Below are 15,333 nucleotides of genomic sequence, written 5' to 3'. Positions count from 1 at the left end.
TAAGAAAATTCTAATACTTAAGAGAATACTTTTTAAAGTATTTAATAAACTATGTAACTTTTAAGTATTTAAGAAATTAACTTTTTAAATACAGAAATCTGGAAGGGTAAAGCATTATGTTCATGACCACAGAGAATCAGTTTTGAAGAACAAAATTCTTCACTCTTTGATACACTAGATTTACTTCTCCATAACTCTTGGTTAGAAAAGTAATAAGAGAATTACTGATGCTGTTAAGGGGGTGAGAGAGTTGTTTTCAAATGGGCTTACACAGCATGGGAATTCAGTACACAGGTTTGGAATAACTTGCAGCTGTTGCAGGGTGAATAGGCTTAAGGAAAACACTGGGAATATTGAAGGAGAATTACCAGAAGTACTTTAAAACATTTATATTATTGTGATAAGAAAAAATGTTTAATTAGATGCCTAAAATTGGTCTCTGTTTAATTCTGAATCAAATTTTTAGATGTCTCTCATCGTTACATATTCCTGGGTATACATCCACAAACATGCTCAATTGTAACAAAGTGGCTCACTTACTATATGTCTTATGAGAAAACAATTTCCTTTAGTTTGATCCAGTTTTGGTTTAGTTCAATGTACTTCAAAATACTTTATAAATTTACTATATGCAAAACACCATGAGGGATAAAGAGTGAAAGACCCTCACTCTTCTCAAGAAACTTAGAGAAAATAGATATTATATATTATACAAAAAGAATACAAAGAAACAGTATTACAGAAATTCAGTGGAATTTTCGGGATTTAATTGAGTGCTCAAATCCTGCTCCCTGAGGAAGAGCCTGATTTTGCCTGTAGGTATTTGTAGGTACCAGAGGTACATTATTCTTTCATCCAGGTAAAAACTGTTAGGAAAGTGTCTCAATCATCAAAATAAGATGTTAACCTTGTCATCTATTTGGTTTCTAAAGCATATGGAGTCACCCTGAATCAGCAATACAGAATATCAGTACTCTAAGCTCTCACCATAAGACTGGATAAGAGATATGATATTTAGAAGGTATGCTTAAGGGGCATGCTAGCCAACCACTCCTTTAGGCATTCCAAGTTCCAAGATCAAGTTGAATTCTGAGAAGGCTTGATTCACTTTTACTGAATTGTATATTATGAAAAGATGACAAATCAATGTCTACGGTTAATGTCCCCATCATATATCACTGTAGGTTTTGGTTCAGCTTCAAGACTCATCCCAATTACTTTAGAAAACTTAGCTCTAGAGCATGCTGTCTAATGCAAATATACTGCAAACCATATATGCAAGCCACATGTAAACTTTCTAGTACACAGTAAAAAGAAATGGGTGAAATTAATTTTAATAATCTATTTTATTGAACCCAATATATCCAAAATTATCATGCAACATGTATGTAATCAATGTAAAAATTACTGAGATATTTTACTTTTTCTTCTTCAAGCTCTAAGTCTTCAAACTCCAGTGTGCAGTTTATACTTACAGCACATCTCCATAAGGACAAGTTACATTTGAAGACTAGTGGCTACTGTAGTGAACATAGTGCAGCTCTAGAAGATAAACTTCTTTTGGGAAATGGCCCTTTAAGCCTTCGTCTCCAACAAAAAACTACAGCTCCTATGCTTTCCCCCTTTATTCTGTAGGTTATTAGGGACAGAGCCATGACAACTCCACTTAGCAGTTCTTTGGTGGTGAAGAATGAGGGTTGGGGTACTGGGTCAGTAGGATATTTTAAACCCATATATTCAAAAGTGAAATAAACAAAATCGTGTACTAAACTTCTCCCCATCTATCTCCAAATGCTCTAACAGCACCTCCTTCCAACACAAGTGGCATGGCTGATAGTATAGAATAATGCCTCCTCAGAAGGAGAAGTGGAACTGGAGGTATTGAAACTCCTGAGTTTTGTTTAGTAAGGGTCATTTTTATGACCAAAATTAAGTTACAGTTAACATATAAATTTAGAGATTGTTTTAGATTTCTTTATATAATCTCTAATTAAGTAAAAATATTACAGCCCATTCTGGTTTAGAAACATTTCAACTTCTCTTAAATTTTGCAGAATAAAATAATACACCAGTTCATAGGGATATGTTAATTTATGGAATTCTACTGGTTTGCACGTTTTTAGAACTCCCTTTTAACATAATCTCATTAATAAAAAGGAGGTAGTACAATGCAGTGAAAAAAGCACTAGCCTGAAATGGAAGATGATTTGGCTTCTAGACTTTTGTCACACGAGTTGTGTGATGTTATATAACTCTCTGGATCTAAATTTCTTCATCTGTAAAATTAATGGGGCAAAAGTACATCCCTCAATCTCAAAAATCTTAATTGGAAACTATATATTTATTCAAGAATTTCAAAATGCTATATTATCTGAAGCAAATGGTATTTCCAATGTAACGCTGTAAAACTTTGTAAGAGTGAGATTAAATAACAAAGCAAAAATAAATGGCCAAGTTGTAAAAGGAACTTAATTCTGATTGCAGGTTTAATTCCTGTCCATTAGCTCCTGCTAGCTTTTCACCAATAAGTAAAAATAACACTTGACGTTCTCTATGTGAGAGAGTTCATTAAATTCAGTTTAGTATTGAAATATTTTAAATTTGAGTGACAGGGATCACTAAGCTTCACTGATAAGATTCTGCTAATTGAACTTTAGGAACTTGAAGACTTATCACAATAAAGAAAGCAAAGAAAAAATATATACAAATGTATAATCATCTAATATTAAATGCCTATTATTGTTGATGAAAAGATAAGTCATGAAACTTCTGTATTTCTATTCTGCTTCCCATGGATAATTTCAGTTCGAGGTAGGCAGATACTCAATGTGCTAGCAGTACAGTGTTGTAATGCAGAGAACAGGGGTGGTCCAGCACCTGTTTCTGTAACTGACTGAGTCCTTTGTTTTTTCAAAAAGATCAGGAATTTTAAAAATATGCCTTGATGTCAGTGCACAATAGCATCTTTCAGAAATGTTTAAATGTTGACAGAGGAAGTAGGATTCCCTCCTACTCATACCAAATCATGTAAGCAGGAACAACTCATCTAATCAGTATAAGACAATGTAATTGCTTTCTTGAACATATTTATAAGGTAATAAAAAAATTTTTGAAGGGGGAGAGGAATAACACTAAATAATAAAATGGCTAATGCCATTATGGAACCTCAACTCAAAAGCAGAGTAAAATCTTAATATAAATATCTAGACATTCTCACCGTCATCTAGGCACATGTCCTCCTTGCTACTTGATCTTTATTTTCCACAGTCCACTCAAAACCCCTGCCCTAGATGAATATTATTCTCACAGTTAGGTAACAGAGCCTTAAGAATCCTTGGAAGACAAAATAAAATGGGGTTTATTGCTATCTGAATCTGGAGATATCGGCCAAATGAAATTCTAATTAGTAAAACTGGGTTTATATATAAATGCTTATCTTCTACAGATGTATGTATAATCTTTGTTGCAATAATATAAAGACATGTATGTATTCTTTAAAATAAATGATACCCACAAATACGTTTCAACAACTTTGTTAAACTAGTGGGTTATGGATGATTTCTCCCAGTTTTTCAAATTTCTGAGCATTGAGATAGTCCTTTTGAAATTGAAATAACATTTTAAACTGATCGCATAGTTATCTATTAATGGCTGAGGCCATTTGGTAAGAGTTCTGTAGAAATATGAAAACCTCATAAAGACTATAAAAAAATGTTGCCTCTAACCAAAGAATTTATAAACAATAATTTAAAAAAACCTCCAATCTCCAAAGTTTAAGAACTTTAAAATTAAACCTCTTCTATATCATTTATATGGCTTAAGAAAGGTATTTCACTCAGTTCTAAAAACCAGATCTACCAATTTTAGAATTTCCAATCAAATCTGCGTTAGTAGCTTTCATGAATCACAAAAAGAACTTAAAACTAAAATTATTTAATTTAAAATGATTTTTTCAAACCATTTCCTAATAACAAAACATCATTACACACACTTTCTCAATTCAGCTGACTTTTAAAAAGGAATTAAAAGGGGCTTTAAGTGCTAACAATTAGCAAATGATTCATATTGGATACCATGTTTTGACACCAGTTCCTAAAATAGGTTTGTTATTATAAAAGCTTTTGCAACCATTTGCAAGAAGGGGAAATAATAAAGGACTTGATTTTTGCAGAAGTAGGGACTTTATAAAAGCAATCCAGCTCCAATTTTGTTTGACATAGTGTTAGAACAGGGAATAAAATGCAAATACCAGAATTCTTTAACTACAAAGGACATGCATATTTTTTTAGTAAAAGACATGTTTGGGTATTAGAGACAATTTATTTCAACCTGGCATAGGGTTTGACAGCTTAAGAGTATAAGGAACAAGCAAAAGATGATGGTTGTATTACGTATGGAACAGATATTTTAAACCTTAGATGATTAATTAACTATGATTGAAAAACAAGCAACAATTGGACTTCCCTTACATTGTCCACTACACACTGGCATGCAATTAAATGCCTGTCAAATGATATGAACTGATGTAGGATTCCTGGCACTTATCTGGATCAGATTTAATACCTTACAAGGGAAATAAAGAGAACTCTTGAGGAAGAATGTTAAAAGCAAACAAAAGTCTTTCTATTAGGCAATATCTTTTGTCATTTTATAAGGTCCAATTTGAAAGATTCGCGCTTTTCAGAAGTTCAATGAAAGAATAAACTTGTTTTACCGTGGCATCATCTTTTTAGAAGTTTACTTTGAAAATAAAGCTTCCACTAAACCAGTTACAAATTTTTCTAATCTATATAGGTCAGAATAGACACACAGTCATATTCATTTTAGTAAGGACAGGCCCAATTATAAGGTTATAAGTTATACAGATATAACTATAAGTAAAAATTTTTAAAAAGGTGATTGAAACAGAATTTTATCTCTAATTCACTTCACTCATGAAGAAACAGTTGTTTTACTCCTTCAGGCCAAACAGATAAGGAAAATGAAAAAGCAAAAGAAAAGCCAAAAATCATTAGGCACTTCCTGGGTAGACTGACACTACCTCAGAAAAAACGTAATGGGCATTACTATCCACCCTAGAAAAACAAAAAAGAACCCACTAGAAATGTGGTGTAGTCAGACTAAGAAATATTTCTTTTTTTAAAAAAAGATGCAAAAGAAAACATCTCTGCTTTCATCTTAAACAATTCTTGCTGTTAAATAGGAAATGCTTTCATAGCAGCTTTTAGAGTCAAGTCTATATAAAAAAGGTTTGTGCTGGTTTTCACCCTTGACAACCAAAACGCATTGTTGAAAAGAAACTCCTAAATAGTCTCGTTCAAAAGTGATTTCGCTCATTAAATGGGGAAAGGGGAGAGGGGAGGGATGATTAGGATCAATTAAAAGAGAAGACAAAATAATCATGTTTTGACCCTATCTAAAGCAAGATCTGAAGGTAGTTTCATTTGTAGCAAGAAATATATTCCTAAAAAGATATTGCACAAAGGGGAAAAAAAGGTAGAATTATGTAAGTTTCAGTAATAGATTCTGGACTCTGACTTATATAGTTACCTAGTTTCAGAGGGTCTTACATTATGCGGAAAAGAAATTTCAATGGGAAATAACATTCTCATTTCTCACAAAAAATAAATTTAATCCCTCATAATTTCCCTACCAATAACTTATTTGAGAAATAATTTATTGCATGAAAGTACTACTATAAAAGTACATTAAAAGGTTAAGCTCACAACTTACGTATGTATACAGTGTTGAAAATATTATAAGGATTCAGGGCACAGTTAGTTGAATAGGAAAAAGAGATGAAGCTGTCACTTGTACACAGGGATAGTCTCATTCCTATCTACAAAAAGGCTCCCGCTCTAACTTTTTCTAAGTGTGTATTATGTAAGTTCCACAGGTGGTGATTTTGAGTGATGAAGATCCTCAAATAATACTAAAACTGCAAAAAAAAAGTTTCAATAAATACACTTCAGCTGGCTGAAGTATCTTCATCATCAAAAAAGATACAATTCTGAACAAAAACCACTAAGGAAGAATGATTCATCATATCACATCACAAGAAATTCTCTGATGCAGAAGGTGACTTGGGGTACAGTAATTTATCTTACCTGCAAATGAAATCTGGAAATGCTGGATTTGAAATATACCAACAGTATAGATCACTATTGAGAAGATGACAACGGTTTCCCCTCAACCAGGCCTCAAAAGCGGTCAGGAGGAAAAAACCCAGTCACGTTTTAGAGTATTTAGATTTTTTAAATGACCCATACAATTTGAGAGGAAAACTCTTATGAGAGCCTATAAGAAATATCTTAAGAGACAAAAGGGGAATGGAGATGAAAATTGGTTGAGAAAAAAATGTGATATAAAGCTTAAAGGACTTGGCAGGGACTTAAGAGATAAATGGATACATAGAAGAAATTCTAAATTGTGTGTAAAAGGAAAGTAGAAGACACTGAGATGGTAGAAGGTTGTGCAAGGAAGCTGCTTTCAAAGATTTCTCTTCATTCTAAGGGAGGTATGGATGTCCATTTCTTTAGAACACTTAAGACCTATTGCTCTTTACACGCTCATTTTTCTTACACATCAGAGTTGAAAAATATCAAGGGTACGAGTCTAGTTGAGAAGGGAAACTATACATCTGAAAATTAAAGTTCAGATAAGCATACTTAGGCCATCAAAATACGGTAAAACCAAGTTTTATCTCAATCTACTAAATTGGAAGCATACAATGACCTAAACACATCCCTTTAAACTCCTTTTCTTGCAAAAAAGAAATGATGGTATAAATGGAGAATTTCTGACGTTTGAACAAAGTAACATAGAGTGAAACCTTAGGAAACCTTCATTTAACTTTCTTTTAAACTTTAGGTTTTTTTAATTAACCCTTGAAACTATTCAATGTCACCAATGCCAAAAAACAAGAAACCTTGGCCAACATTCATCAACAAAGCTACTTTTAAAGATGGCAGTCCTTTCTCCTTGTCCAACCTTACTACCTTCTACCAGATGGCTTCTTCCCATTCTCTCTTCTGGAAGAAAAATCAAATAAAAATTACACCAAAAGAGGATTCAGTATGAGGATAAGCTATACGAAACTGTCACTAAAGAGTAACGCACATTTCTAGTCGTTTCGTCACCTGTAGAGTCATCAATAACCAGCCTTCTAGCTGGCTGAACAGCTCAGCCAACTCCTGAAGGAAAGTGGGGTGGAGAAAGGTCCTCGGTGTAGGTTGTCAGTGTCGGTGCTCCGAGGGGTCCTGATCTTCTCAACGTTTTTGAGGATTACATCATGCAAGGTGGCATACTGGTTCCGTTTGTGGAGCAGGCTCTGGCACACACTCTGGTGCTCGTTTTCGTCAACCTCGGCTACAGTGCGGCGGTAATCTTCCACCTGGGGCTATTTCACTATCTTGGATACCAACTTGGCCTGGGTGTTGTAATAGGTGGAGAAGCGGCGTAGATAGGAGGCTGCTGTGCTCTCCACGGTCCACAGCTGGTCCGCGGTATCTTCCTGGATAGACACTCCAAAGTTGTTGCTGTCCTCCGCCTTTGGGAGGAGCAGCTGCACCCACATCCGCACGGTGTTGCATTTCTCTCTCAGCAGCTCGATCTCGGGTTTTACGTGCTCAATCAGCTCCACCAGATGCTGGTTGCTTCGCAGAAGCTGCCCCTCGCCGCCTGGCATTGCTAGTACTTTGATGAAGGACTGGATGTGCAGAGGCTGCGGATCCCGGTTGGGCCCATCCCCCGCAGTGTCTGGGGCGATGGGGGTCTCTGGGGCTGGCACCGAACGTATTCTGGATAGGTCTTGCAGGCGGAGCTCCTGAACCCGACTATCCAGCTCTGACAGCTTCTGAGGGAAGAAGGTGGACACCAGATCCTCGGCCTTCTGGGCAATGCAGGCCCGAAATGAATCTACTTTCCCCTGCACGTCCTGCTCTAGCTTCAGCGGGGAAGCCATGACCTCCAGGGGCGTCGAGTGTTGGAGGAGACACGGCCTGAGTTTCTCCCTCCTCCGCAGGCTGGGTTTGCGCTTCCGCCGCCACCACCAACTCCCAACAGACCAAGGCCCTGCCAGGGCGAAAAGACGTCCCGGAGGTCCCTGCGGGCCGGTGCACGGAGAAAGCGGGAGCCACACGCTGACCACGCCCTCCAGACGGCGCCCTGGCCAAGAGGACGGCAGACAGGCTTCGTGGGACCAGCCTAGGCTTCGAGTGCCTAGCCGCTAGAGCACCGAATACCACGTGTCGGGGGACCCAGCTGGATCTACTTATCTGAGCTGCGCCTCCCCTACCTACTGGCCTGGCTGGCGGGAAGCCACTTTAAAGAACATCGTTAAACTTAAGCTGTGAAGACCAGGCAATGACAAGTCGGTGCGCTTTACATAGGAGCTCAAGGAAATCCACAATCCCTGGATCCAGAATACACGATCTCTTTTGAAAGGCATCTCACAAAATGGGCTCTCCAGAGCAAGGCTCACTTCTGGAGAGCCTCAAGTCACACCTTTACAGGTAACCTGGGCCTATCCATGCTTTCCCCTTAGAAAGTCAGAAGTGAGTTCACTTCACTATTGTATTTTAATCAAGTTAGTAGACTTCTGAGATCGTCTATGGCTTACTTCATACAATTTTTAGTTTAAATTACATATGTTAAGTTATATGACTCTTCTTAAAATTCATCTTTTGGGGAATAATTAACAATTGAATCTGGACTGTAAATTAAAGTAACACAGTCAAACTTCCTGAATTTGATAAGTGTATGGTTGTTACAGAGGTTATGTCCTTGTTTTTAGGAAGTACACACTACAGTATTAAGGGATAAAGTGACATGATATATTTAATCTATTCTCAGATGGTTCAGAAAAAGTGTGTGTGTGTGTGTGTGTGTAGAGAATGAGAATGCTAAATCATGTGGAGAAATGGTAAAAACTGATGAATCTGTATAAAGGGTGTATGAGAATTCAGTATTATTCTTCTAACTTCTCTGTAAGTTCAAACTTATTTCAAAATAAAAAATGAAACAACTACCTTTTCCTTAAAAGTTTCCGGAATCATAGAGACAAATTCTGTAAACTTCTAAACTTTCACCCTATTTATTTATATTCATTTTCCTTTCCCTGAAATATTTTCCTTTTGTTCTCTGCAGTACTACAGAGTAAAATCCAAGCCTTTGACTTTTATTCTAAAATTACTGAAGTTTAGTTAAAAAAAGGATTTTTCTAACGATGCTATAGTATGGTTTCAAATGTAATTGTTACCTCAATCAGACTGTAAACTCCTTCAGGGCAGGGGCCAAGTCTTAATTCCTTTCTTTTTCAGCTGGAGTGGAGCAGGTGCTCAATACATGTCTGATGAAATGATCCTGACTTAGTAAGATTTTAGCTAACTATAACTTCACAAAATCTAGAACTGAAAGGAAAAAAATATCAACAAGACAAACATGTTACAGGTTGGGTTCCCCAGCAAGCAGAGAAGTTGCTTACAGGAGGTTTATTAGGGAGTCCTCTTAAGATAAACACCTGTGGAAAGAAAGAGACAGAACAGGGAGAAGTTGGACTTCGATGCAATCTCAAGGCCTCAACTGACCCCATGGGGAACTGCGAAATGCCCTTCAGAGTTGTCCTGAGGTGGGGTCAAAGCAGTGTCTGAAGAGGGCTCTTTGGTAGCAAGACTTTCAGCAATTGGGAAATAAAAACTTTAGTTCTGAGGAGGGATCTGGGAAGCTCATCATAGCTTCAACTACACATGTAAGATACTAAGATACCTATAGTAACAAACTAGCAATTAAGTTGTTCAGCCCCAGTCAGGAGTTGAAAATTCAAAGATGGTTTCTGTGTTCAGATCAATTCAAGCCTCTCAGGAATGACAAAGAAGGCTGTGGTGACAGTAATTATATGTTCAGAGGTGGGGCAGGGGAGATAAAGGTATGTATGTATGTGAGGGAGGTAATGGGGGATTACTGGTAAGTTGGATCTTAAGATATAAGGGAAGTGGCAGGAAATGAGGCAGGAGAAGTAAGCAAGGACCAGCTCATGGAGGCAGGGCCCTGTTTGCCATGCTTTAGGAACCTGGATTTAATAAAAGCCAATGAAGGACATTTAGGCAGGGAAAAAATACACACAGATGTATGATTTCAATGGTGGAGGTGAATTTGAAGAAGAAACTAGAGGAAGAGAGACTGTGCCATAATCCAAATGAGAAAGTATGCCTCATTTTAAGTGGTGGTGATGGGGTTGAAAGAGAAGCATCAAGAATATCTTAGGAAAAAAGAAAAGAATATCTTAGAAGTAAATTTAACAGTATGTAGTGATCGTTTTAGATGTGGAGAGATGAGAAAAGGCAGAATTCAATACTACGTAATTTTGGGGGGGGGACTTAGGTAAATGATTTCTATTTATACTTATATTAAACCTCTCCTAAGAGGTGAATTACATATACCTTTTTACTCACACATATTTACATTCAACTTACGGGAATTTAGATAGGGCTATCAAACAGAAAAGAAAAAGCAAATCTTAAAACATGACCACAATTTCCCATATGTTGATTTTCTTCATAACTTTGGCTATAAAAGATTACGACGGCGCCAGCATGGAAATTCCCTTTTATGCTAAAAACATCCTCAGTGGTATATATGGTTTAGCAAATGGTTGCTCTGTTTTCAAACAGAAAACATTTCTAGTTGCTCTTTTAAAGAAGTAGGAAAGTTTCTTTCTACTTATTATGACAGTGAATAACCATTTATATGAAATTATTTTCTTTAGTTGTCTAATGATAAATTTAAATCCTTTGGGGGATTAAGCTGCTCTTTTTTCTAGTGGGACCTAAGAGTTTTATTTTTTCGTAATGTTTCCTGTCCTTGTTAATGAGATAGCAGTTGGTAGGAAAGTAACAGCTCCTAATTTTTCTACCCCCATCAACCAGCAGCAATCAGTGGTTGTTTTTAAAAATTATTTAATAAACTTGCCTGCCTTGATTTGACCCATGAAATTAACACTGAGTGCTAACAGGTGGAGGAAGGCCAGGGACAGCTGTGTAGAGTATTGTCTTGTTCAGGTCAGTTTCTCCTTTCTCCACAGCCCAGCAGGGTTCATTATGTACTGATGCCAATAACTGACACCCCACTCTTCTTTTAGGAATGCCTACAGATTTATGGATTGGCTTATCCTTTAAATATCCTCCAACTCTGAAACTATGCCCTGTGAAGAAGGGATTCTGTGGTCCTGCGTATGGGTTCCATTTACAGAACTATTCTAAGCAACTGTTGTGTCAACTATTGGAGATACCTGTAAGCTTGAGATATGCGTTGAAATTTAATCATTCAAAATAAGCTGTTTTTCCCACTGATTTCTTTCTATCTATAAAAGTTAGGAGAAATATTATCAATGGTGCTAAATCTAGATAATCTTAAGGCTCTGGTGGATGGTAATATTTTCCCCCTTATATTTATAAAATTTTTCATCTCTGGGTTGCAGTGGATCTTATGTTATGTAGACCCCCAAATGAGCAATTTCTAGGGCTGACAAATATATCACGTCCTCTTCCTTCATTCTTCCTCCTAGATTGCTGCACGTAAAGGTACAGAAATAAACGATGTGGAGGTATTCACTGCAGTGCCCTTTTGTCAGAATCAGCCTCCACATCTAACACAAGCATGGCTCTAAATGAAGAGGAGTTGGCAATATAGCATTGTGGTTAAAGTTACGAAGTTAGTCATGTTCAAATCCTAGCTTTGCTACTTACTACCCATGTGACCCTGGCTAAGTTATCTAATCTCTCTGTGTTTTATTTTCTTCATCTATAAAATGAGCATTATAATAATATTTATAAAAGTTGTTCTGAGGATTAAATTAGTTAATACATGTAGAGAGTTTAGCACAGTGCCTCAAACATATTAATTGCTCAATAAATGTTAGCTATTATTGAAGGAGAGTCTATCAACAGTCCAAAATCTCCCTTCACTCTTTGAAATGGAGTAGACAAACCAAGATACAATTTTCTTGTTCACTATCTTGTTACTTAGCAGTAGTGACTAATTGTATTACACAGTTGAATATCAGTATCTTTTTTTAATGGCTTGAATTTCTGAGATCATCAGTATTTAGAGGCCATATCACAGAGGGCATAGGTGAAGCAAGCACAAAGTTTTACTGGCTACCTTGGCTGAAAAGTGCATTTCTGAATAGAACCCCTTCTGGCAAAAGCCATGTCTTCATCAAGTTCACATTATTTTATCTTACAAATTACATAATTGGGATAGTTTGGAAACAATGATGTCTACTGTCAAGGGTCCTTAAGATCACTGACTTTTAACAAAAAAACCACTGATCTCTAGGTCCTGGATTCCCAACTTTTTAAGATGCTTTGGCCAATGACTCTCTACCCAAGTCACTGATAGCTTCCTTGTTTACAAAATCCCTGGATCAATAATGTACTGGATGAACAATGAATCTTCTAGTTCAGCATTTTTCAAACTGAATTCCATCGGTTCCCTGTAATTATTTGTGTCTTCATTTTGATGATTCATTAACTGATGTAAGCATATTCTGGGTCATATTATAACTGACATGCAATTTGGGCCAGCGATTACATTTTTATGATTATGATAGCACCAAGTACATCTACCTTAATTGATGAGAGAGGAGCCTATTAGGTATGATTATCCTTTATCTCCTTTTCCCAAATAACTGTAAATCAGATAGAACAAAGGTTTTCTTAGTGATTCAAACAGAGAAAACTGGGGCTTCCCTGGTGGCGCAGTGGTTGAGAGTCCGCCTGCCAATGCAGGGGACACGGGTTCGTGCCCCAGTACGGGAAGATCCCACATGCCACGGAGCGGCTAGGCCCGTGAGCCATGGCCACTGAGCCTGCGCGTCCGGAGCCTGTGCTCCGCAACGGGAGAGGCCACAACAGTGAGAGGCCCGCATACCGCAAAAAAAAAAAAAGAGAAAACTGTGGGGAGAATTAAATTATCACAGAGTACTCAATAATACGGAAATGTTTAATTAAAAATTGAAAAGACTTGCACCATGAGAGTCCGTATCACCTTCACTTATCAGTAGTGACATAAAAACATGGTCTATTACATAAATTCAAGTTGTTGATTTGATCTTTGTAATATTATTTATATTTAATTTATATATTTATATAACTTATTTATATTATATAATTATATTATTTTGGTTTTGTAGTTGCAAACTAAAAGTAGATGTTTCAAGTTTTGTGTTTATATGTACTTAATAAACATGTCAGTGCTGGCGGAGAATTTCTTCCTTTAAAAGTAAAACCCCTCTTATAAAGCCTTGTGCAAACAATTCCAGAGCTATCTTCCTGAAATGCGTTTTTGATCATATTTCTATCTTCTGTAGTGTAAGGACCAAATTCCTTAAGCATAGTCCACAAGTTCTTTCATGATCTGGATCCTGCCATCTCTTATTTCCCAGAACCTACTCTACATTCCAACAACAGTACTCTCACACGTCCTATGGTTTACATATTCACCTCTCTCTGTGTAAAATGCCCACTGTATCATCTTCCTCCCGCTCTCTATCCTACCAATTCATCCTGCTGTAATCAACTCAAGAACTGTTTCTGAAAAAACCTTCCCTGATACCACCTTCTCCCTTCCTAGAAGTTAGTGCTCCTGGCACAAGTTAAATAGCATAATAATATCTACCTCATAAAGCTGTTGAAAGGATTAAATGAAACAACTTACATAAAACAGCTAGGACACTAAATTCTTCATAAATGATAGTAGTTTTATTTGTATCTCAAAGTATTCTGCATAAATCTCTTTTACAGTTCCTATCACAGTGTTGTAATTTTGGATTTACAAGTCACTTTTCTTTACCATAATAAATTCCTTGAGGACAAGCATTTTAGTTTTTTCATTTTTATATATTCTTTGGTAGCAGTGTGCCAGGTAACAATAAATGTTATTCAAAAATAAATGAATATTTACTGAATAAATGAATTAATGAAAGAAACAGGATAAAATTGATCAGATAGGACCTGACTAGCAGAAGAGATGGGACTCTCAAGCAACTTATCTTTTTCTCATTTCCCCTGAAAAGTTGCTAGATCTAACAGCGGTCTTCTGGGCTGAACTCTTTACAGGTTTACAGGAAAAGCAGGAAATATATTTCTTTTTCTCTCCCATCAACAGTATGCAGAGTTTCACATTCTGCTTTTGACTCTGGTAATATTCTAGAATTCTACCAGTCAAACTATTGCTTAGTTGTGAAAAAGAGCCCTCACTTAAATAACTGGTGTTGGTCTGCAGAACACTAGTTATGCATTACTACATGTTTGTGCAAAATGAACATATCGGGGAGTACCAGAGAGGTACACACACAAGGAATAAGGGTGGTGCTGGCTCTGACTCACACTCCTACTGTTTATTTATAGCTTCTTATTAGTATGGGATTTGTTTTATTTGGCAAAAATACAAGATCTCACTGACTGAGGGAGGAAGATGTAAGAAAATGCCTAAGCATAAAAGTTCTACAGCTGAATAATAATCTGTAATTCAGTGCTGTATCAACAGACTCCCCAGGGGCTGGTGCAAGCTGAAACCACTCCAGAATTACAGATTTCATGAGCTGCAGACTTTACTGCTAAAAGTAAAATAGTGATTAACTAAAGATTTTATTCCTCCATAGACACTTCCATTCATAAATGCTAAATTCACTAGTTGGGGCTAAATTAAGTTAGTATACAAAATATGTACAGTGAGTTTCTAATTTCTCTAAATAATTTTCACCAGCAGAAATAGTCAAAAGTAAATTTCAAAAAAAACAAGCCAAAGAATTTATATGCTTCAGCCTGAAAAAATGTACTTTCTCTGTATTCATTTAAAATCACTGACATTCACAGAAAGACAGACAAGATGAAAAGGCAGAGGGCTATGTACCAGATGAAGGAACAAGATAAAACCCCAGAAAAACAATTAAATGAAGTAGAGACAGGAAACCTTCCAGAAAAAAAATTCAGAATAATGACAGTGAAGATGATCCAGGACCTCGGAAAAAGAATGGAGGCAAAGATCGAGAAGATGCAAGAAATGTTTAACAAAGATCTGGAAGAATTAAAGAACAAACAGACATGAAAAATACAATAACTGAATTGAAAATTACACTAGAAGGAATCAATAGCAGAATAACTGAGGCAGAAGAATGGATAAGTGACCTGGAAGACAGAATGGTGGAATTCACTGCCACGGAACAGAATAAAGGAAAAAGAATGAAAAGAAATGAAGACAGCCTAAGAGACCTCTGGGATAACATTACATGCAACAACATCCGTATTATATGGGTCCCAGAAGGAGAAGAGA

General features: G+C 36.6%; 1 protein-coding gene and 1 pseudogene across 1 annotated transcript in view; both read right to left on the bottom strand.

Annotated features, from left to right (window-relative positions):
* ATF6 (activating transcription factor 6) overlaps window positions 1-15,333 on the bottom strand; it is a 219,850-nt gene that overhangs the window by 73,522 nt on the left and 130,995 nt on the right. The window lies entirely within an intron of this gene.
* LOC137218380 (proteasome activator complex subunit 3 pseudogene) lies at window positions 7,166-7,963 on the bottom strand (annotated as a pseudogene).

This window comes from Pseudorca crassidens, chromosome 2 (assembly GCF_039906515.1).
Source record: "Pseudorca crassidens isolate mPseCra1 chromosome 2, mPseCra1.hap1, whole genome shotgun sequence".
Classification (NCBI taxonomy): domain Eukaryota; kingdom Metazoa; phylum Chordata; class Mammalia; order Artiodactyla; family Delphinidae; genus Pseudorca; species Pseudorca crassidens.
The sequence above is the reverse complement of the archived record's forward strand: the minus strand, read 5'-3'. Positions and strand labels throughout refer to the sequence as shown.